General features: G+C 36.6%; 1 long non-coding RNA gene across 4 annotated transcripts; it reads right to left on the reverse strand.

The window, feature by feature from the left end:
- Nucleotides 1–2,526: 2,526 nt before the first annotated feature.
- Nucleotides 2,527–4,670, reverse strand: LOC136211134 (uncharacterized). Of its 4 annotated transcripts, none has more exons than XR_010678371.1 (5): nucleotides 4,442–4,669; nucleotides 3,324–3,697; nucleotides 3,122–3,205; nucleotides 2,941–3,025; nucleotides 2,527–2,804 (listed from the first exon to the last, which is right to left on the reverse strand). It is a non-coding gene; the product is annotated as an uncharacterized lncRNA (long non-coding RNA). The 4 variants fall into 4 exon arrangements; XR_010678369.1 differs by having other exon boundaries at nucleotides 3,360–3,697; nucleotides 4,442–4,668; XR_010678370.1 differs by having other exon boundaries at nucleotides 2,896–3,025; nucleotides 3,122–3,697; nucleotides 4,442–4,670.
- Nucleotides 4,671–22,812: the final 18,142 nt, after the last annotated feature.

The following is a 22,812-nucleotide window of genomic DNA, read 5'->3' on the forward strand; positions in this document are numbered from 1 at the left end:
TGCTTCTAAAATTCGTTGCACAAGCACTTCCTACTTTTTGCATGAGTATGTTCCTTTCACCTAGATCTACTTGTGATGATTTGCAAAAACTTATAAACTCATTTTGGTGGGGTTTAAAACTTGAGGGGAGAATGGGTATTCATTGGTTTGATTAGGGTACTTTATGTCAAGGTAAAGAGTTGGGGGGGAATGGGGTTTAACGATTTACATTTATTCAATCTAGCACTATTAGGTAAGGAGATCTGGAAATTGTTGAGGTCTCCAAATACTTTAGTAAAAAAATTGTTCAAAGCGAGATATTATCCAAATGAGTCCTTACTTTTCTCTAAATTAGGAAATAACCCTAGTATGATTTGGAGAAGTATTTGGAGTAGCCTAGATATCTTAAGATTGGGTGTTAAGTGAAAGGTAGGAGACAGGAAGTCAGTTAGAGTCTAAAAGGGCCCATGGGTACCAAAGCTGAATGGTTTTTACATAAATTCATTTTTAGTCCCTAGAATGGAAAAGGCAACAGTTGTTGACCTTTTACTTGAAAATCGGAGAGGGTGGGACATGAATAGAATCTAGGGATGTTTTAATGAAATGCAAGTGCGTGCAATTTGTGATATAATTTTACCCTTCCAGATTTGTGAGGGTGAATGGATCTGACAATGGTCAAAAGATGGGATATATAGTGTGAAGTCAGGATACCATATGGGGTTAGGATTTGGTGAGGGGAAATAGTAAACAATGGGTGGAGGAAGGTATGGAGATTGGACTTACCACCTAAATTGAAGATGTTTATTTGGAGAGTCTTGAAGGAAATTAGGGCTAAGGTATAGCAGCGGAAATATAAAAATTTTAGCCTATTTCCTTTTAACCATAGGATCTGTTAATCGTTATTTCATATAAAGAGGGATAAGAAGGAATACCTTTCGATGAACAATCCACCGTTGTTAAAGAAGCGCCCACAATTCTTCTCCGAGGTTCCAACCGCAAAGTAGAATACGGTGAGGTTAAGATAAAATCAACCCTTATGAGATGCAACCAAAATAGATTGCCTCTAATTAACCAACACAAGATCAAGGAGAAAGAGGGATGAATAAGATTAATCAATCGATGGAATGCCGTATGAATTCTTGTCCACGAACTTGGGGAATAGAATTCTTTTCTCTCTCTCTCTCTAAGCAATTTCGAAAATCACAAGTGGGGAGGCTTAGGGCTTGGGTCGAAATTCACTATAGGGAGGGGTATATATATTAGCTTGTATCTAAACCCTAGTTAGATAGGAATAGGTTACTTAATAGGAATCCAATTCGGAAAAAGATTCCTAATTATTATCTCACTATATATCTAATATATTTAGGATAATAATAAATAACCTAATTGGATAATAATAGGAGAATATTAATCTAATTAAAACTCCTAATTAAATTATCTCTTAATTAATTTAATTCATAATCCTAATCAAATTAGGATTAATGGAATAAAATCAATCACTTACTAATACATACAAATTTCGGCCCCCTCCTTGTATTTGGGCCTTACTGGGCTCAATTGGGCTTCCATCTATTAATCATATCCATCTCTCTTTTGGTTCCAAGTCTTATGTGTGATCCATTAGGTCCTTACTACTTCTGGCCGTATGCAACCTATTAAATTAATTTCTTCAAGAATTATATTTAATCCCTTGCATAACGGAATGATGTACAGAGTATGTTATTGGCAAGTCTGTAATCATTCCCCACTACAAAAAAAAAGGGTCTATTACGACGCTAAAATTTAAGACTTAACGACACTTTTCGATGTCCTTAAATGCTTACCCACGCTTGCCAAAGCGTCGTCACAAGCGTCATTAAATCGCGTGTCGTTAATTTTAACGACACATAAAACATGGTGTGGGTAAATTTTTTCCGACGACATACTACATACAAGCGTCATCATGTTTCCAACGCTTACATTTTTAGCGTCGTGATTTTTTTATATTATTTATTTTTAATTTCAGAAATTTCCACTACGTTTTAATAAAGCGTCGTAAAGTGAACGATATATAATATTTGCTATGTCGTTATTTCACTTCAGAAAATATTGATAACGTCTTGAATGCCGCAACACTTTAATTTAATAGCATCTTCAAATTGACGACATTTAATTAAAAAATCTCTACATTTAACTACATAAAGAAACTATTACGTCCCAAATGCAACAGCTTTTGAATAGCAACACAAAATTATTTTACATTCTCTATCTAACAATATTTTTATAAACAAACAGCTGAATTTTGTGACACTTCAATTAACGAATTAATGGTGATTTTTAAAAAAATAATTAATGGTGATTAATTCAGTCGGGATATGTTAGATATTTATTATTTATTTTACTAAATTAAATTTATTGTTATTCTTCAGAAGTCACTGAACTCTACAATCAATTAAGCAATGCATTAAAATTAATTAAACTAAAAGAAATTTATAACTAATAGCTATAGTTCTATTACCAAAGTCCATAAAAAAATTAGTTATATCACCAAAACAATAAGACCAAATATTATAAGTACCACTTCAACAGTGTATTAAGATTGAAATAAGAAGAATTTTACATTTGTGCTTCACCTTTGAAGAAAATTATATATACACCTCGAATGAAATTATACACAATCCAATTCCTCTAAATGTGGTAGTAAATAAAGTTTCAAACTGATCAATGTATACTGAAAAATACTACCAAGTAATATCTTGGGCGATTACCATTTGAGCAGCATATGTTGAGGGCATAAACAATACAAAACCACCATCAATGCAATGTCACGTCTTGGAGTAAGGTATCTGCAATTTTAACATATATATTCTCTAGATTACACTAATGTATAGGGAAAAAATTAGTCTCAAGGGAAAACTAAAATAAAATAAAACATACCACAAAATAGGCAGTAGCAGCAAAAGTTAGAAATTCATTATCTACCTCAACAAGTGCAGTTCGCCAGTTCCTTCTTCTACAGTTCAGCAAATGATATATGGGAAGCTGTTCAATCTGATGATTCAAAGACCTGTAATGCCGTATCATGAAAGACTAATATATTAGATATAATTACTTAGAAAAATTATAGACAGAAAATATGAAATGTTAAAGAGAACATCATCACCTTATGGTTGTTTTGTTGCTTCACTAAAATCACATAAGCTTTCAACCTTAAATGATCTGCCAGTCTTAATTTAAGGCATAAAAGCTGCATAGTTTAAAGGAAACGTAAGGACTTAAGATAAATTGCCATAAAAAATAGAGAATTTCAATTCTAAGTAGATAGATCACAATCATGCAATAAATGTCAGAAGTTCAACTTATGCCTGAAGTTAATCACTTCAACTCCCCAAAAAGTTCACCTTCAAAGATAAATACTTATATCTTAATTCTTCACATTAGGCAACCTACAAAACAAAACATGAGATTCTTAACTTCTTAAGTTCACTGAATTATTCTCCATATAAAATGAGGTAAAATTGCAATAAAACAAAAGCCTACTCAAGTGGCCATTTCAATGAAACACAACCAGATTTAAAAATTAACCAATAACCAAAACATTTGCCACTTAGATAAGCCATTTCAAGGAAGCCAATGGTCACTCTCCCAAGCAAGAGGACTGGAGAGGCGTTATCAGCATGGAGATATAGAACATTGTCATACATATCTACTCAAAACTGCAGGATGAAAACCAGCATTCCTGAAAGTCAAACAAGTAATTGGTTAGACATCAGGAACCAAATAATTTTTCATAAGAACTTTTTGTTCGATTCAAGTTACAATAAAATGATTAAACTAGGTGACTCAATTGCTTCCACACGACTCATAAAACTCTTGGGCTTGGCTGTTTGCTTTGCTTTTGGGTCAATATCTTGGAACATTTCTTCCAATTTTCCACGCTCTTAATTTCTCTATGCAAAATCATGACAATAGATCAATATGGAAATAAAGAATATGGTGAAATCGTTCTATATAAAGAAGCGTTGACATTAAATTACTTTCTCAAAATCAAAATTAATACAAAACCCATGATTTAATCATCAGCTTCAGACTTAAATGTTTGTTTTTGAGTCAAAAGTAGCAACGTTTCTTCCTAATTCATCTACTTGAATTTGGCTCAAAATCCCAATTCCTACTAATTTTGTATGTAAGAAGTTACTAAAAGCATAATTTAATACTTAAAAATATTGATAGCCAGTTTTTTTTATACTTTTCCTTCCAAGTTATACAAACTGCTTTATATATTACGATAAAATATTCTATTCCTAAGCACAACCTAGTCAAAAGAAGGAATTTGAGAAAGGACCGATCAACATACCAGATCTAATACATGTAACAAAATTAGAATACCAAACACACAAGAACAAAGAACAAAGATCTCAGAACTTAGAAGAAACTAAAAAATAAGCTTTAAAGAGAATTTCAGAAAAGACAGGGGAAAAACCGATTGGAGAAACAAGAGTAGGCAGAGAAGAAGAGTCCGTGACAGTTGAAGTAGGCAAACTGATGGTCGCAACCTTAGCAGCGGCAGGGCTATCTTCTGGGAAGAATATCTTTCTAATCCCCAAATTTGCACTACCATCGGCAAAAGATCAATCGCATCGTTATTCAAGGGTTATTTAGGTCTACAAGTCAAGGGGGAAAACTAAAAAGAAGGGGGGGAATATATTTCATTCAGGCGGCATATTTGTTTCTTTTCAATCTCTTTCTTTATTTGATTTTTTTTTAATTTAAACATTTTTTTATTTTAAAAAATACTGATTTGTTTAAACCGTAATTATTATTTTTAGTTTCCACAAAAAAAACTAACATTATCAAAATATGGAGCAAAACTAAAAATGTCTTCAAATTAAAACAATATAAGACACTTTTTATTGATGCTTACAAATTAAAAGTATCATTAGGTGACTGTAAAAGCAATACATATTAAAAAAAAACGTGGTTAAATTTTAAATATGAAATAAAATATATTCAAATGAAAAACTATCGGGACACTATTCCACGACGCAAATTTTAAAGCGTCTTTAATTTTGTAAAAATACCGATGCTTTTCATAAAAACGTAGTTAATTTTTTAAAAAATACCGTCACATAATAAAAAGAGGGCGAGCCTTGACGAACGGTAAAAACGTTGTTGTCGTGTGACCAGAGGTCACGGGTTCGAGTCTTAGGAGCGGCCTCTTGCCAATTAAATTGGCAAGGGAAGGCTTGCCCCCAATACACCCTTGTGGTGGGACCCCTCCCCGGACCCTCGCTCAGCGGGGACGCGTAATGCGACCGGGCCGCCCTTTTTTTTTTTTTTACCGTCACATAATAAAAAGCGTCATTATGTTAACTAAAAGTCGACAAAAATGAAAAAGTGTGGCTAAATTTTAAAATATAAAGACACATAATGAAAAGCGTTGCTAAAAAAGTGTCGTAATATACCCTTTTTTTTGTAGTGCCCCCAGAGTCCGTTAAGAAGACAGGTTGATTCTGTCGTTAACCCTTCCGTATTAGTTACGGTATAATACGATCCTTTATCAACTACATCCTTGAACTGAATCTTATGACTATGGGTAATGTCAAGTCACATATAGCGAGACGTTCATTTTACTTGTTATTGGCCGAGTCAACTCAAAAAGATAGGTTAAGAGAAATCTGTATTTCTACTCTTAAGCTATCACCTTGCAAGGGTTTAGAGTCAAGTCTTCCACAAGCGATCCTTGGATGTATCTCCCATTAATCGGGAGTGATAAATGCTCAATCCAATGTATAACTACCCTGAAATTACTTCCTGCGACACCCAACCTTTGCAGTTCACACCCCAGAGTCATCTCTGGTAAGGATCGTGGGACCACAGGATCAAAGTCTCACATTCAGTAATTCAGGATGACCAATTAACATTCCTTTGAGTCTGAGGATTAGTTATACCTATTAATACCAATGAGATGAACAGTTGACAAGGATGAATCTACCCATCCTGTTATCTCAAATCGGATCCCCAATCCTAATGAACAACGTTTCATCGGATCTATGTAACTGTCCAGATATCTATATATATGAAGCTTGTGAGATCAGCTTTCTGTCGGACAGAAGACATTGTTACATACAAGTCTCAACAGTGATATATCAATCCTAAACATATCACTCGACTTGGGGTGGTTTTAAGTTTATTAGTTTATTATAAAGTTTTGTCTCACTTCATGCTTGTATGAACACTTTATAATCACTTTAAACAAACTTACGGATTTCCTTTTATTGGACTTTATTTAGTGCTTAAAAGGGATTGCCTTTATATAGTTATAAAACATATATCTCATTAAAACAAATGATATAAAGAACAATTCATTTACAATAAGTTTGTATCCTGCAACAATTGACTATAGGACACAAAACCCCAACATACTCCCACTTGGACTAAAGCCAATTGTTTCTAAAACTTATCCCAGTAGAAGTTAAATGACGATCATGTACTTTTTGGGTTAAAGGCTTTGTCAACGGATCTGCAACGTTGTCCTTTGTAGGTACTCTTTCTATTCTCACATCTCCTCTAGCCACAATCTCTCTTATGATGTGGTATCGCTTTAGGTAGTGCTTGGATGCATTATGAGACCGTGGTTCCTTTGCTTGCGCAATGGCTCCATTGTTATCACAGTACAGAGTAATGGGATTGACAATGTCAGGCACCACACCTAGTTCTGTAATGAACTTTCTAATCCAAACTGCTTCCTTTGCTGCTTCCGCAGCAGCGATGTACTCTGACTCGGTCGTAGAGAAAGCTACGCTTCCCTGCTTGGAACTTTTCCAACTGACCGCGCCCCCATTTAGGATGAACAGGTATCCTGATTGGGATTTAAAATCATTCTCATCTGTGAGATGACTAGCGTCTGAAAATCCTTGTATTTTCAGATCTCCTTCTCCGTACACTAGAAACATATCTTTAGTTCTTCTCAAGTACTTAAGAATGTTTTTGACGGCAATCCAATGCTCGTCTCCCGGATTCCCTTGGTAACGACTCGCTACAGATAACGCGAATGCTACGTCGGGTCTAGTGCATAGCATAGCATACATAATCGAACCGATCGCGCTGGCGTACGGGACTACAGCCATGCGTCGTTTGTCATCATCATTTTTAGGACATTGATGATTATTTAACTTTACTCCATGTACCATGGGTAAGTTACCTCGTTTCGATTCAAGCATGCTAAACCGATTTAGCACCTTTTCAATGTATGTAGCCTGTGAAAGACCAAGCAGTCTACGTGATCTATCCCTGTAGATCTTTATACCAAGTATATAGGCTGCTTCACCGAGGTCTTTCATTGAGAAGTTACCGGATAACCATATTTTCACTGACTGTAATAGAGCAATGTCATTTCCCATTAACAGTATATCATCCACATATAGTATGAGAAATGCTATAGAGCTCCCACTTGCTTTCTTGTAAATGCAAGCTTCTTCGCAATTTTGTTTGAAACCAAATTGTTTTATGGTTTCGTCAAAACGCTTGTTCCAACTTCTAGATGCTTGCTTGAGTCCATAAATGGATCTCTGAAGTTTGCAAACTTTATTTGCATCCTTTGATATGAAACCTTCAGGTTGTATCATGTATACATCCTCAAGCAGGTTTTCGTTTAGGAAAGCTGTTTTCACATCCATTTGCCAAATCTCATAATCAAAATGAGCGGCAATTGCAAGCATGATTCTGATTGATTTGGACATAGCAACGGGAGAGAAGGTTTCGTCATAATCAACACCTTGTTTTTGACGATATCCTTTCGCTACCAACCTAGCCTTGTAGGTGCTAACCTTTCCATCCATGTCAGTCTTCTTTTTGAAGATCCATCTGCACCCAATGGGTTTTATCCCTTCGGGTGGATCAACCAAAGTCCAAACTTGGTTAGTATACATGGAATCCATTTCAGAATCCATGGCCTCAAGCCATGCTTTAGAATCTGGACTAGTAAGAGCCTCTTCGTAGTTTTCTTGTTCGTCATCTAATACGGGAACCTCGTCATCATCTCCCACTAGAAAACCATATCTAATTGGGAGTTCACGAACTCTTCGTGATCTACGAATAGGTGCCACTGGAGTCTCATCTAATGGGACTTCTTCGGGTACCTCGACCGCCTCCGTTGTTTCAGTCGGTGTTTCTTCCTCTTGAACTTCATCGAGTTCAATCACGCTTCCCTTTTGTGTTTCTTCGAGAAACTCTTTTTCTAAGAAGGTTGCGTGTTTGGATACGATCACTTTCTGATCATCTGGATGATAGAAGTAATATCCCATAGTTTCCTTAGGGTATCCAATGAAGAAACATTTATCAGATTTAGAATCTAATTTGTTGGACGCAACGCGTTTGACATATGCTGAACAACCCCATACTCTCATGAAAGAGAACACGGGTTTCCTACCAACGAACAATTCATATGGCGTGGAACTAGCGGATTTAGTTGGTACTCGATTTAGGGTGAAGAGGGCAGTTTTTAAGGCATAGCCCCATAACGTCTTTGGAAGTAAGGCCATGCTCATCATGGATCGTACCATATATAATAGGGTACGGTTTCTCCTCTCGGATACACCATTGTGTTGTGGCATATAGGGAGGTGTCCATTGTGAGCATATCCTACATTCAGTTAGATAATTCAGAAAATCATCAGAAAGATATTCGCCACCTCGATCAGATCGAAGTGTTTTTATTTTCTTTCCTAATTGATTTTCCACTTCATTCTTGAAGCATTTGAACTTGTCAAAGGCTTCTGATTTGTGCCTCATCAAGTAGATATAACCATAGCGAGTATGATCATCTATGAAGCTAATGAAGTATCTGAATCCTCCTCTTGCTTGGACTGACATAGGACCACATACATCTGAATGAATGAGTCCTAGAGTGTCTGATACACGCTCACCTTTATTGCTAAAGGGTGTTTTTGTCATTTTACCTTTTAAACATGATTCGCATGTTTCCAATGATTCGGAATCGATTGGATCTATAAGCCCATCTGAATGTAGCTTTAGCATGCGTCTCTTGTTTATATGACAATGCCACAAGTAAGTTGAATTATCTAGCTTATGTCTTTTGGTATCAATTGCGAAAAACAGAAATCAACACATAAATCCCATTTTGTAATATTCCTGAGAAATAGAAAATCGAATCTCTATAAAAATTGCAATGTTTGTTCTTTACAGAACATACCATATGTTGGAGTACCGGCTTTTCCCTTCTGGAGGGTAGCTCGGTGCAAAGAACAATTTCTCTTCCAATGCCCCACGTCACCACAATAGTGGCACTTTCTTTTAGGCTTCTTCACTTCCTTTCCCTTAACTTTAGTGGGCATGGCTTTCTTACCTTTCTTGGGATGTTTAGGATTGGGAGAATTCCCTTTCCACTTGTTTGATCCCTCTATGACAATAGCCGGTATTGCCTTGTCTTTCTTCATATTGGGCTCAACTGACTTGAGCATATTTGCAAGCTCTTCAAGAGAGGTTTGCAAGTCATCCATCTGATAGTTCATGATGAACTATTAATAACTCTTTGGGAAGGATTGAAGAATTAAGTCTACACTTAGTTCGGTATCCATCGCGAATCCAATACTAGAAAGTTTGGTAATGTAGCCAATCATCTTGACACAATGTGTCATTTCAGATGTGCCCTCTTGCATCTTGCAACGATATAGCAACTTGGATATCTCGTAGCGTTCACACCTGGTCTGTTTCCCAAACAGTTCCTTTAGGTGCACGATGATGGAACAGGCATAGTTGCCTTTTTAATTCCGATGTCATCGATGCAAGTATGATGCATCCGGCATGATCGTCATCAGCCTTGTGCTTCTGGTAAGCATCGATTTCCTCGATGGGAGCATCATCCTCAGGGATAGGGGGTATCGATGTATCAAATACATACCCTATTTTATCGAACTTCAAAACAATTTTGAGGTTGCGATACCAGTCGGTGAAGTTTGAACTATTCAACTTGTTATCGGTAAATGTATTTTGCAGATTGGTGTTAGTCATGATTTTAAGAGTGTTTAATTAAACTGAGAGTGAGAAAGAGTAAACGTATGTTATTCATTTGCTTTAAAGTATAACAATCTAAAATTATAGGCCTTTTAATTTATTTCAGATTGCTCCCACTATTTTGCCAAATTAATAACCCTCCATATTAATTCGAAGAATTTCACAAATCCTTTAGTGAGCTAGGATCCTAACTCCTGAGATTTCGCATTGAGTTTACTCAACAAGCTAGTCTCATTCATTAGGTAGATTCATATAATCAATCACATCTCTAATGTGATTCCTAGGTTATTGGGTTACTAACCACATTAGTAACTAATATGCTATTCATATTAATCCCAACCGTTTTGCCCATTAGTTTATGACAACATGAGTTTACTCATCCAATTATCATAATCTAATTTAAGTATTACCCCATATTCATGAAAAATAATTTTCGATAATTCAGGTGTTACCATAAGACCCCGAGCTTGAGTTTACTCAACAACCCAAAGGCCCCCAGTACTGCCGGCTGAATTATAATATTAGGGACGGGCAACCGATTTTAATAACTTACTTATTTACTTAACTTTTTAATGAGGGATTTTATTTAAGTCTCATAATCTAACTTAGTCTTGATTTGCTTTAGCATACATCAGACATACATACATTCACATACATTGGTGTTATGGACACATCATCTAAATTATTTCGTCGAGCCAGAGATGGAATAAAAGGCCAAACCTAAGGAAATACTAACTATTACATATTTCTCTTTAGGTCCTCCGTCTTCTCCTTGGCGCCTTGAAATTACATTTTAATTTCTATACTACTATAAGAAAACTTCAATTGAATTGAAGGGAATCGGATGAGAGGAGAAATTACAATAGATGGTAGAAAGGCATGATGCGTAGGCCCTATTTCAAAAATACCAAAAGACTAAAAGAGGGTCCAAATATGTCCATAACTCCAAACATGCATAGACTCAATTAAATAAATTTAATTGGTTGATTACATAACCGGCTTATGTAATATTTAGGTTAATCACATTAACTCGTCAAATTAACTTTCATCCAATTTTACTTCTAATCGTTTTGTATCTTTATATTAATCCTTAGATCAATATAACCATATAAAACGTTGATTATGCTCGTCCCATTTATTTTGATTTTAATTCATTTAACACTTTGATTTACATATTGGTAAAAACAAACATTTAAACGAATTATTCATTCGATAATCAAAACAGAAAACTATTAATTTCTGAAACATATATATACATTTAACATAAAATGATTTTAAACCTATTTTAAAATCAAGTGGGTATCGGGCCGGGCCCGAGGGCGGGCTGCTGCCGATTGGCAGCAGCCCTTAGGGCACGCGGGGCGCTGCCGCCTTGCGGCAGCGGCGCCCCTGCGCCGCACGCGGCCAGCCGCGCCGTGAGGCGCGACTCGGGCTGCTGTCATATTTTTTTTATATTAAATATATATATATATCAGTTCTAAAACAATTTTAAAACGGTTTTCAGAAATAGGATAATCTACAATAGATTTCCGTTTTATCATTTAGAATTAATAAAACTAATTTTATCAACCTAACTATAAAACTAATAGATTTTGTTATAATGATTATCAACCCAAATAATTAGGAACATAAGCATAATCAGTTTTAATTAACAATTAATCAAAATTTTATTTATCTTTAGAATTAATTAATCAATATTATTTGTCAATTAATCCTAACCATAAATATTTATTCAATCCTATTGAAAACTTCTATATTTTCATATATGAAATAACGGATTTAACGATGGCTCTGATACCACTGAAGGAAATTAGGGCTAAGGTATAGCAGCGGAAATATAAAATTTTTAGCCTATTTCCTTTTAACCATAGAATCCGTTAATCGTTATTTCATATAAAGAGGGATAAGAAGGAATACCTTTCGATGAACAATCTACCGTTGTTAAAGAAGCGCCCACAATTCTTCTCCGAGGTTCCAACCGCAAAGTAGAATACGGTGAGGTTAAGATAAAATCAACCCTTATGAGATGCAACCAAAATAGATTGCCTCTAATTAACCAACACAAGATCAATGAGAAAGAGGGATGAATAAGATTAATCAATCGATGGAATGCCGTATGAATTCTTGTCCACGAACTTGGGGAATAGAATTCTTTTCTCTCTCTCTCTCTAAGCAATTTCGAAAATCACAAGTGGGGAGGCTTAGGGCTTGGGTCGAAATTCACTATAGGGAGGGGTATATATATTAGCTTGTATCTAAACCCTAGTTAGATAGGAATAGGTTACTTAATAGGAATCCAATTCGGAAAAGGATTCCTAATTATTATCTCACTATATATCTAATATATTTAGGATAATAATAAATAACCTAATTGGATAATAATAGGAGAATATTAATCTAATTAAAACTCCTAATTAAATTATCTCTTAATTAATTTAATTCATAATCCTAATCAAATTAGAATTAATGGAATAAAATCAATCCCTTACTAATACATACAAATTTCGGCCCCCTCCTTGTATTTGGGCCTTACTGGGCTCAATTGGGCTTCCATCTATTAATCATATCCATCTCTCTTTTGGTTCCAAGTCTTATGTGTGATCCATTAGGTCCTTACTACTTCTGGCCGTATGCAACCTATTAAATTAATTTCTTCAAGAATTATATTTAATCCCTTGCATAACGGAATGATGTACATAGTATGTTATTGGCAAGTCTGTAATCATTCCCCCAGAGTCCGTTAAGAAGACATGTTGATTCTGTCGTTAACCCTTCCGTATTAGTTACGGTATAATACGATCCTTTATCAACTACATCCTTGAACTGAATCTTATGACTATGGGTAATATCAAGTCACATATAGCGAGACGTTCGTTTTACTTGTTATTGGCCGAGTCAACTCAAAAAGATAGGTTAAGTGAAATCTGTATTTCTACTCTTAAGCTATCACCTTGCAAGGGTTTAGAGTCAAGTCTTCCATAAGCGATCCTTGGATGTATCTCCCATTAATCGGGAGTGATAAATGCTCAATCCAATGTATAACTACCCTGAAATTACTTCCTGTGACACCCAACCTTTGCAGTTCACACCCCAGAGTCATCTCTATTAAGGATCGTGGGACCACAGGATCAAAGTCTCACATTCAGTAATTCAGGATGACCAATTAACATTCCTTTGAGTCTGAGGATTAGTTATACCTATTAATACCAATGAGATGAACAGTTGACAATGATGAATCTACCCATCCTGTTATCTCAAATCGGATCCCCAATCCTAATGAACAACGTTTCATCGGATCTATGTAACTGTCCAGATATCTGTATATATGAAGCTTGTGAGATCAGATTTCTGTCGGACAGAAGACATTGTTACATACAAGTCTCAACAGTGATATATCAATCCTAAACATATCACTCGACTTGGGGTGGTTTTAAGTTTATTAGTTTATTATAAAGTTTTGTCTCACTTCATGCTTGTATGAACACTTTATAATCACTTTAAACAAACTTACGGATTTCCTTTTATTGGACTTTATTTAGTGCTTAAAAGGGATTGCCTTTATATAGTTATAAAACATATATCTCATTAAAACAAATGATATAAAGAACAATTCATTTACAATAAATTTGTATCCTGCAACAATTGACTATAGGACACAAAACCCCAACAAGTCTGTGCGGGGTTGTCTTCCAATTCGATCTAGGTTGATCCAAAAGAGAGTTCTGGTACCATTGGAATGCCCTATATGTGTAGACGGAGATAAAACAGACAATCATTTGTTTACGGGCTATTGTTTTGTAGGTACAGTGTGGCAAATTGCAGGACTAATACCACCTCAACCGGGCGAGCTTAGCTTTAGTACTTTGTTGTTGCGGGAGCTGGACTCAGTATCATCTGATGTAGCAGTTTGGTTGTGTTGCAGGCTGCAGACCATCTGGGGCCATCGGAACAGGGTGGTGTGGCAAGAAGATTGGTGGCTGGCTAGGCGGAGCTGGAAACGGTGCATGGACGACTATCGAGATTGGGTAGCATTTCAATGGAAGCCGGTGCGACGAAGACCCTCTAACCCGACAACACCTCCATGGCAGCCACCCGCTCACGACACGGTTAAGTGTAACATGAATGCATCTGTTTTTACGGATGAGGATAAATGTGGACTCGGGATCGTGGTACGTGATTAGACGGGTACATTTCTAATATTATAGTAGCAGTCTAACTCTTGGCCTAAAGGTACTTGAAGCATTTACGGTCCGTAGTCTTAATTTTACATAGGTTGAGTTTGAAACAGATGCTAAATTAGTGGTGGATGGAATTCATTCTTCCTCATTGGATCTCTCAGAGTTTGGTTCAATAATTCAGGATTGTAGGGTCATTCTAGCGGCTAATCCTGCTTTTAAAATTTCATTTATTTCTCGTTTAGCGAACAACGCTGTTCATCTCGTAGCTAGGCAAGCCCGTTCCAATGCTAGCGATTACGTTTTGACAATTATACCAACTTGGCTGTTTGATATAATTTCTTTAAAGATGACTTCTACTATTTAATGTTATGCTGATTTTTGTCCAAAAAAATAATCTTACGTTATTTTTCTAAACAAACAAACATCGAAAAATCATTAAAATATTTTTTGGTGACTCATTATCTAAATTTTGATCCAACACAAATGGGCTTCCTTTTATTTGAATTGATCCGCTTCTGTGGATCTTGAGCCCGCCAAAGTTCAATGGGCTTCATAAATCCCAATAAAATCAGAAGGGTTAAATGCGCAATTGGTCATTAAACTTATATAATTGTCTCAAAATGGTCACTTAACTCCAATTTGTCTCAATAAAATCACTTAACTTTGAGTTTTATCTCAATTAGGTCACTCTAACGATTTCAGTGATTAAAAACATCAGAATAATGACATAAGTAACACGTCATATGAGACAACATTTTTCTAACCGAAATAACACATGACATCCATATATATGCTACTTGGCTATCATGTGTTGATTATTTTTATGAAAAAATAAATAAAAATTTAGTTCTTTTCATAAAAATGCCCGAGATTGGCTGTCGCATTTCGTTTCGGTCAGAGATTTGAGTTAACTCGTGTTGAGGTGTCACCCATGTCCAGTGGCGAATACAGGATTACTCGGTTGGGGGGCCGATTTTACACGTGCGTTTATGAAAAAAAAATTTACTAAATCGAACTTGCTCAATTTCTTTTGTATATATGTGTGTTATAATTTGAATGGTCAATAACCAATTTTTAAAGCGTTGGGGTTAGCTTTCCCAGGCTAATCCCGAGTTAATGTTTTTTGGTTTTTTCTTTGTTTTTTCTTTCCTTTGTCTACCAAAAAAATAACCAATTTTTAAGTATTAATATACTATTTCTCAAAATTAAGCTAGATTTCGTGTAATAGTCCTAACATGTAAAAAAAATTGGATTTAGGAAGGGATGAACAGGTAAAAAAAATTAAAATTTTGATTTCAGGGGACTTACTAGGCCAAAAAAATTAATAATTTAGATTTAAAGAAGTCTAATAGGCCAAAAAAAATTAGAAATTTGGGCAAAAAAAAATTAGAAATTTAGATTTAGAGATGCCTAACATGCCAAAAAATAAAAATTTAGATTTAGAAAGGCCTAACAGACCCGAAAAAATTAGAAATTTTGATTTAGGGAGTACCTAATAGGCCCAAAATATTGAAATTTTGAATTTTGGACAAGTCTAACACGTAATGGACCATTTTGGGAGGCTAATTCAACACCCCAGTAAAATTTTTTTTTTGAGATAGGGGGACCGAAACTACTCGGGATCAAGGTGGTTCTGGCGGCCGGAGGGACCTGGCCCCCAGGCCCCCCTGTCTACGCCTTTACCCATATCATTATTTCGATGCGTTTTAACCACTAGCGTATATGTGGTTGTCACGTTTCGTTTCGGTCAGAGATTTGAGTTAATTCATGTTAATGTATCACCTATGTCATTATTTCGATGTTTTTAACCACTGAAATTGGTGGAGTGACCTAATTGAGACAAAACTCAAAGTTGAGTGATTTTATTGAGACAAATTGAAGCATGTATGTTCAGCGATCAATGATGTATTTAACCCGGATCAGAGGGTACGAAAATGGAGAAATCAGTAGGGGTGAGCATCGGTTCGGTTCGATTACTAACCGAACCGAAATTGGTGTTATTTTCATAACCGAGCCGAACCGAATAAGATTGGTAACCAAATTTTATTTAATCGAAAATTTTCGATTCGGTTCGGTTACCGACCGAATAACCGAAAACTCATAATATTTAATTTTTGTATATTTCTGTTTAATTGGTTTTCAAATAATGCTCTTGTATAAAAATTACAATTGAAGAAATTAATGAACCAAAATTTATATATATATAAAGATAAATGTATATTTTATATTTTATAAGTTATTTATATATGTAAAAATAAAATTATATTTTTTATATTTATATAATAAGTTCGGTTCGGTTATCGGTTATACCGATTTTTCAGTAACCAAACCGATAACCAAATTAAACCAAAATTAAAACCGAACCAAACCAGAATGTTAAAATAACCGAACCAAATTAAAACTTAGGTTCGGTTATTGGTTTGGTAATCGGTTACCGGTTATTTTGCAGTGGCAATGCTGGATAAAGGCACGGTATGCTCATCCCGGCCAGAGGTTTGCCACCGGCTCCGACGATGGGAATCTCTCCATCTTCGACCGGCGAGAGCCGGTTTCTTCATCCTTCACTTGTACCTTAAAGATTAGGGTTAGTTAGTTCCTCTATTTTTATTGATTGCTCCTTTTTTATTTCTACCTTCAAATGAGCATCTGTAGCTGTTATATTATCAGTTATTTTCAAAATTCGATCAATTAGGTGAAATATCTGCAGCTATAATTGCTGAAAATTTTGTTTGTTTTAGCGTTAAAGTTAATTGTCTTGTTTTTGGTGATTTTGAGCTTGATTTAGGTTCATGAGGCAGGGGTTGTGAATAGGGGTGTGCATCGGTGCGGTTTAAATCGCATACCAAACCAAACTGATTAAATTTGGTTTTTCAGTTTGGTTTTTTATTCTTCGGTTCGGCGTTTTATTTTTTAGTGTATTTCGGTGTTCGGTTCGGTTTGACAAAAAACGTAAAAAAAACGAATCGTGCCGAATTACACATGTTATATTATTTTATATACATACATATATTGAATTTATAAGTTTAATTTTGTTTATTTTTGTTGAGATAATGAGTTAATATGAATATTTTTTGAAAGTATTTCAATTTTTTTTTATTGTTGAGGTAATTTTTTTTTTTTTTTTGTAGAAAAGGAAAGGAAAAACGAACAGAAAACAACTACTCAGGGATTAGCCTAGGGAAGCTAACCTCAATCCTATCCTCTAAGAGAAGAGGAGAGAGAAAGATAGGGGGAACGGTAAGGGTAGAAACACCTAGCACCCCCTCATGGCCAGCCGTCGCCAAGCGATCCGCAACACGGTTCTGCTCTCTGAAAATGTGACTGAACTCTAAGATCTCAAATGAGGAGCTAAGCCTTTTAATCGCTCTGATAAGGTTGCGGCTACTAAGACCCATAGCATGATTATCCGAAATCATTTTGATGGCCTCCATGTTATACGACTCCACAGAAAGCCTCTTAACACCCGACCTTTTAGCAAGCTGGATACCAGAGAGAATGCCCCAGAGCTCCGCTGAGAAGGAAGAACCCAACCCCAAATTCTGGGTAAACCCAGAAAGCCAGGCGCCCCCCGCAGCTCTAAGAACACCTCCGGCAGCAATCTTACCATTACCGAGGCAGGAGCCATCAGTGTTCAGCTTTACCACCCCCTCTCTTGGCCTGCTCCAACTCACGAGGTGGACATCACTACTCTGGGAAGATCTGGTAAGGGACTCTCTTTTGAAACTATCAATAATAGAGGAGAGTTTCTTCGAGAAGAACTCAGCTAAGTTTGGCATAAACACAGCTTTATTACCAAAAATCTCCTCGTTTCTCCATTTTCAAACTTGGTGACAGATAATGGCAAAGAAAATGTCACCATGCTCCATATAAGATAGTAACTTTCCACTAATACCAACAGAGAACCAGTCGTCCACTGAATGGGCCATGAAGGAAGAGAAAATGTGGTGTGGGAGAATTTTCTTCCAAACCTCTTTACTCTTAGGGCAATCCCTAAGAGCATGGCACAAAGATTCAACATGGCCTCTACATCTACCGCAAGCTCCAGAGTCCGCCAAATGCCTTCTGTGCCTATCCGAGTTAGTAAGTAACCTGTCCTTAACGCCCAGCCACAGGAAGCTCCTAATACGGTAGGGGACTTTGAGGGCCCAAATGGTCTTCCAAATATCCGAGGGATGATCAGACCTATTGAGGGAAAAAGCTTTAAAGGTAGATTTGCAAGAATAAACTCCATTGTTAGTCAGCGCCCAGCAATGCCTATCCATGTCTTACTCTTGATTACTCACCTTCACTCCCCGAATTCTAAGGAGAGTCTCAAGGCTAAAGAAAGTATCCAACTTAGGCCAGATCCAGTCCCCTTCAGAGTCCACCACATCGGCAATCCTCTAGTTACGGATATCACTAGGCGAGGGGAAGTACACACATCAACTAAAGGTTTATCCCCAATCCAGGTGTCGAACCAGAAACTAATGGACTTACCATTACCCACCTCCAGACCAACCCCCGAGCAGAACTCAGCACACACGGCGCTAATCCCTTTCCAGAGGAAGGAACAATTGACAACTCTCTCCTTAGGGCCCCCGAAGATCTTATCTTTCCGATACTTACCACAAAGAAGGCGAACCTAGAGAGAGGAGGGGCATTGCCACATACGCCAAAGGAGTTTCATTAATAAAACTTTATTATTGTCCTTCGCTTTCCTAATGCCCAAACCACCAGAATCTTTGGGCTGACAAACCTCACTCCAAGGCACAAGATGGATCTTTCTTCCCTCCGCAGCTCCCCCCCACAGGAACCTCCGGTTAATCTTATCAAGATCATTAAGCACAGTGAAGGAAATTAGGGCTAAGGTATAGCAGCGGAAATATAAAAATTTTAGCCTATTTCCTTTTAACCATAGAATCCGTTAATCATTATTTCATATAAAGAGGGATAAGAAGGAATACCTTTCGATGAACAATCTACCGTTGTTAAAGAAGCGCCCATAATTCTTCTCCGAGATTCCAACCACAAAGTTTAATACGGTGAGGCTAAGATGAAATCAACCCTTATGAGATGCAACCAAAATAGATTTCCTCTAATTAACCAACACAAGATCAAGGAGAAAGAGGGATGAATAAGATTAATCAATCGATGGAATGCCGTATGAATTCTTGTCCACGAACTTGGGGAATAGAATTCTTTTCTCTCTCTCTCTAAGCAATTTCGAAAATCACAAGTGGGGAGGCTTAGGGCTTAGTCGAAATTCACTATAGGGAGGGGTATATATATTAGCTTGTATCTAAACCCTAGTTAGATAGGAATAGGTTACTTAATAGGAATCCAATTCGGAAAAGGATTCCTAATTATTATCTCACTATATATCTAATATATTTAGGATAATAATAAATAACCTAATTGGATAATAATAGGAGAATATTAATCTAATTAAAACTCCTAATTAAATTATCTCTTAATTAATTTAATTCATAATCCTAATCAAATTAGGATTAATGGAATAAAATCAATCCCTTACTAATACATACAAATTTCGGCCCTCTCCTTGTATTTGGGCCTTACTGGGCTCAATTGGGCTTCCATCTATTAATCATATCCATCTCTCTTTTGGTTCCAAGTCTTATGTGTGATCCATTAGGTCCTTACTACTTCTGGCCGTATGCAACCTATTAAATTAATTTCTTCAAGAATTATATTTAATCCATTGCATAACGGAATGATGTACAGAGTATGTTATTGGCAAGTCTATAATCATTCCCCCAGAGTCCGTTAAGAAGACAGGTTGATTCTGTCGTTAACCCTTCCGTATTAGTTACGGTATAATACGATCCTTTATCAACTACATCCTTGAACTGAATCTTATAACTATGGGTAATGTCAAGTCACATATAGCGAGACGTTCGTTTTACTTGTTATTGGCCGAGTCAACTCAAAAAGATAGGTTAAGTGAAATCTGTATTTCTACTCTTAAGCTATCACCTTGCAAGGGTTTAGAGTCAAGTCTTCCACAAGCGATCCTTGGATGTATCTCCCATTAATCGGGAGTGATAAATGCTCAATCCAATATATAACTACCCTGAAATTACTTCCTATGACACCCAACCTTTACAGTTCACACCCCAGAGTCATCTCTGTTAAGGATCGTGGGACCACAGGATCAAAGTCTCACATTCAGTAATTCAGGATGACCAATTAACATTCCTTTGAGTCTGAGGATTAGTTATACCTATTAATACCAATGAGATGAACAGATGACAATGATGAATCTACCCACCCTGTTATCTCAAATCGGATCCCCAATCCTAATGAACAACGTTTCATCGGATCTATGTAACTGTCCATATATCTGTATATATGAAGCTTGTGAGATCAGCTTTCTGTCGGACAGAAGACATTGTTACATACAAGTCTCAACAGTGATATATCAATCCTAAACATATCACTTGACTTGGGGTGGTTTTAAGTTTATTAGTTTATTATAAAGTTTTGTCTCACTTCATGCTTGTATGAACACTTTATAATCACTTTAAACAAACTTACGGATTTCCTTTTATTAGACTTTATTTAGTGCTTAAAAGGGATTGCCTTTATATAGTTATAAAACATATATCTCATTAAAACAAATGATATAAAGAACAATTCATTTACAATAAGTTTGTATCCTGCAACAATTGACTATAGGACACAAAACCCCAACATACTCCCACTTGGACTAAAGCCAATTGTTTCTAAAACTTATCCCAGTAGAAGTTAAATGACGATCATGTACTTTCTGGGTTAAAGGCTTTGTCAACGGATCTGCAACGTTTTCCTCTGTAGGTACTCTTTCTATTCTCACATCTCCTCTAGCCACAATCTCTCTTATGATATGGTATCGCTTTAGGTAGTGCTTAGATGCATTATGAGATAGTGGTTCATTTGCTTGCGCAATGGCTCCATTGTTATCACAGTACAGAGTAATGGGATTGACAATGTCAGGCACCACACCTAGTTCTGTAATGAACTTTCTAATCCAAACCGCTTCCTTTGTTGCTTCCGCAGCAGCGATGTACTCTGACTCGGTCGTAGAGAAAGCTACGCTTCCCTGCTTGGAAATTTTCCAACTAACCGCGCCCCCATTTAGGATAAACAGGTATCCTGATTGAGATTTAAAATTATTCTCATCTGTGAGATGACTAGCGTCTGAAAATCCTTGTATTTTCAGATCTCCTTCTCCGTACACTAGAAACATATCTTTAGTTCTTCTCAAGTACTTAAGAATGTTTTTTACGGCAATCCAATGCTCGTCTCCCGGATTCCCTTGGTAACGACTCGTTACAGATAACGCGAACGCTACGTCGGGTCTAGTGCATAGCATAGCATACATAATCGAACCGATCGCGCTGGCGTACGGGACTACAGCCATGCGTCGTTTGTCATCATCAGTTTTAGGACATTGATGATTGTTTAACTTTACTCCATGTACCATGGGTAAGTTACCTCGTTTCGATTCAAGCATGCTAAACCGATTTAGCACCTTTTCAATGTATGTATCCTGTGAAAGACCAAGCAGTCTACGTGATCTATCCCTGTAGATCTTTATACCAAGTATATAGGCTGCTTCACCGAGGTCTTTCATTGAGAAGTTACCGGATAACCATATTTTCACTGACTGTAATAGAGCAATGTCATTTCCCATTAACAGTATATCGTCCACATATAGTATGAGAAATGCTATAGAGCTCCCACTTGCTTTCTTGTAAATGCAAGCTTCTTCGCAATTTTGTTCGAAACCAAATTGTTTTATGGTTTCGTCAAAACGCTTGTTCCAGCTTCTAGATGCTTGCTTGAGTCCATAAATGGATCTCTGAAGTTTGCAAACTTTATTTGCATCCTTTGATATGAAACCTTCAGGTTGCATCATGTATACATCCTCAAGCAGGTTTCCGTTTAGGAAAGCTGTTTTCACATCCATTTGCCAAATCTCATAATCAAAATGAGCGGCAATTGCAAGCATGATTCTGATTGATTTGGACATAGCAATGGGAGAGAAGGTTTCGTCATAATCAACACCTTATTTTTGACGATATCCTTTCGCTACCAACCTAGCCTTGTAGGTGCTAACCTTTCCATCCATGTCAGTCTTCTTTTTGAAGATCCATCTGCACCCAATGGGTTTTATCCCTTCGGGTGGATCAACCAAAGTCCAAACTTGGTTAGTATACATGGAATCCATTTCAGAATCCATGGCCTCAAACCATGCTTTAGAATCTGGACTAGTAAGAGCCTCTTCGTAGTTTTCGGGTTCGTCGTCTAATACGGGAACCTCATCATCATCTCCCACTAGAAAACCATATCTAACTGGGAGTTCACGACCTCTTCGTGATCTACGAATAGGTGCCACTGGAGTCTCATCTAATGGGACTTCTTCGGGTACCTCGACCGCCTCCGTTGTTTCAGTCGGTGTTTCTTCCTCTTGAACTTCATCGAGTTCAATCACGCTTCCCTTTTGTGTTTCTTCGAGAAACTCTTTCTCTAAGAAGGTTGCGTGTTTGGATACGATCACTTTCTGATCATCTGGATGATAGAAGTAATATCCCATAGTTTCCTTAGGGTATCCAATGAAGAAACATTTATCAGATTTAGAATCTAATTTGTCGGACGCAACG

Source organism: Euphorbia lathyris, chromosome 1, assembly GCF_963576675.1.
Source record: "Euphorbia lathyris chromosome 1, ddEupLath1.1, whole genome shotgun sequence".
NCBI lineage: Eukaryota > Viridiplantae > Streptophyta > Magnoliopsida > Malpighiales > Euphorbiaceae > Euphorbia > Euphorbia lathyris.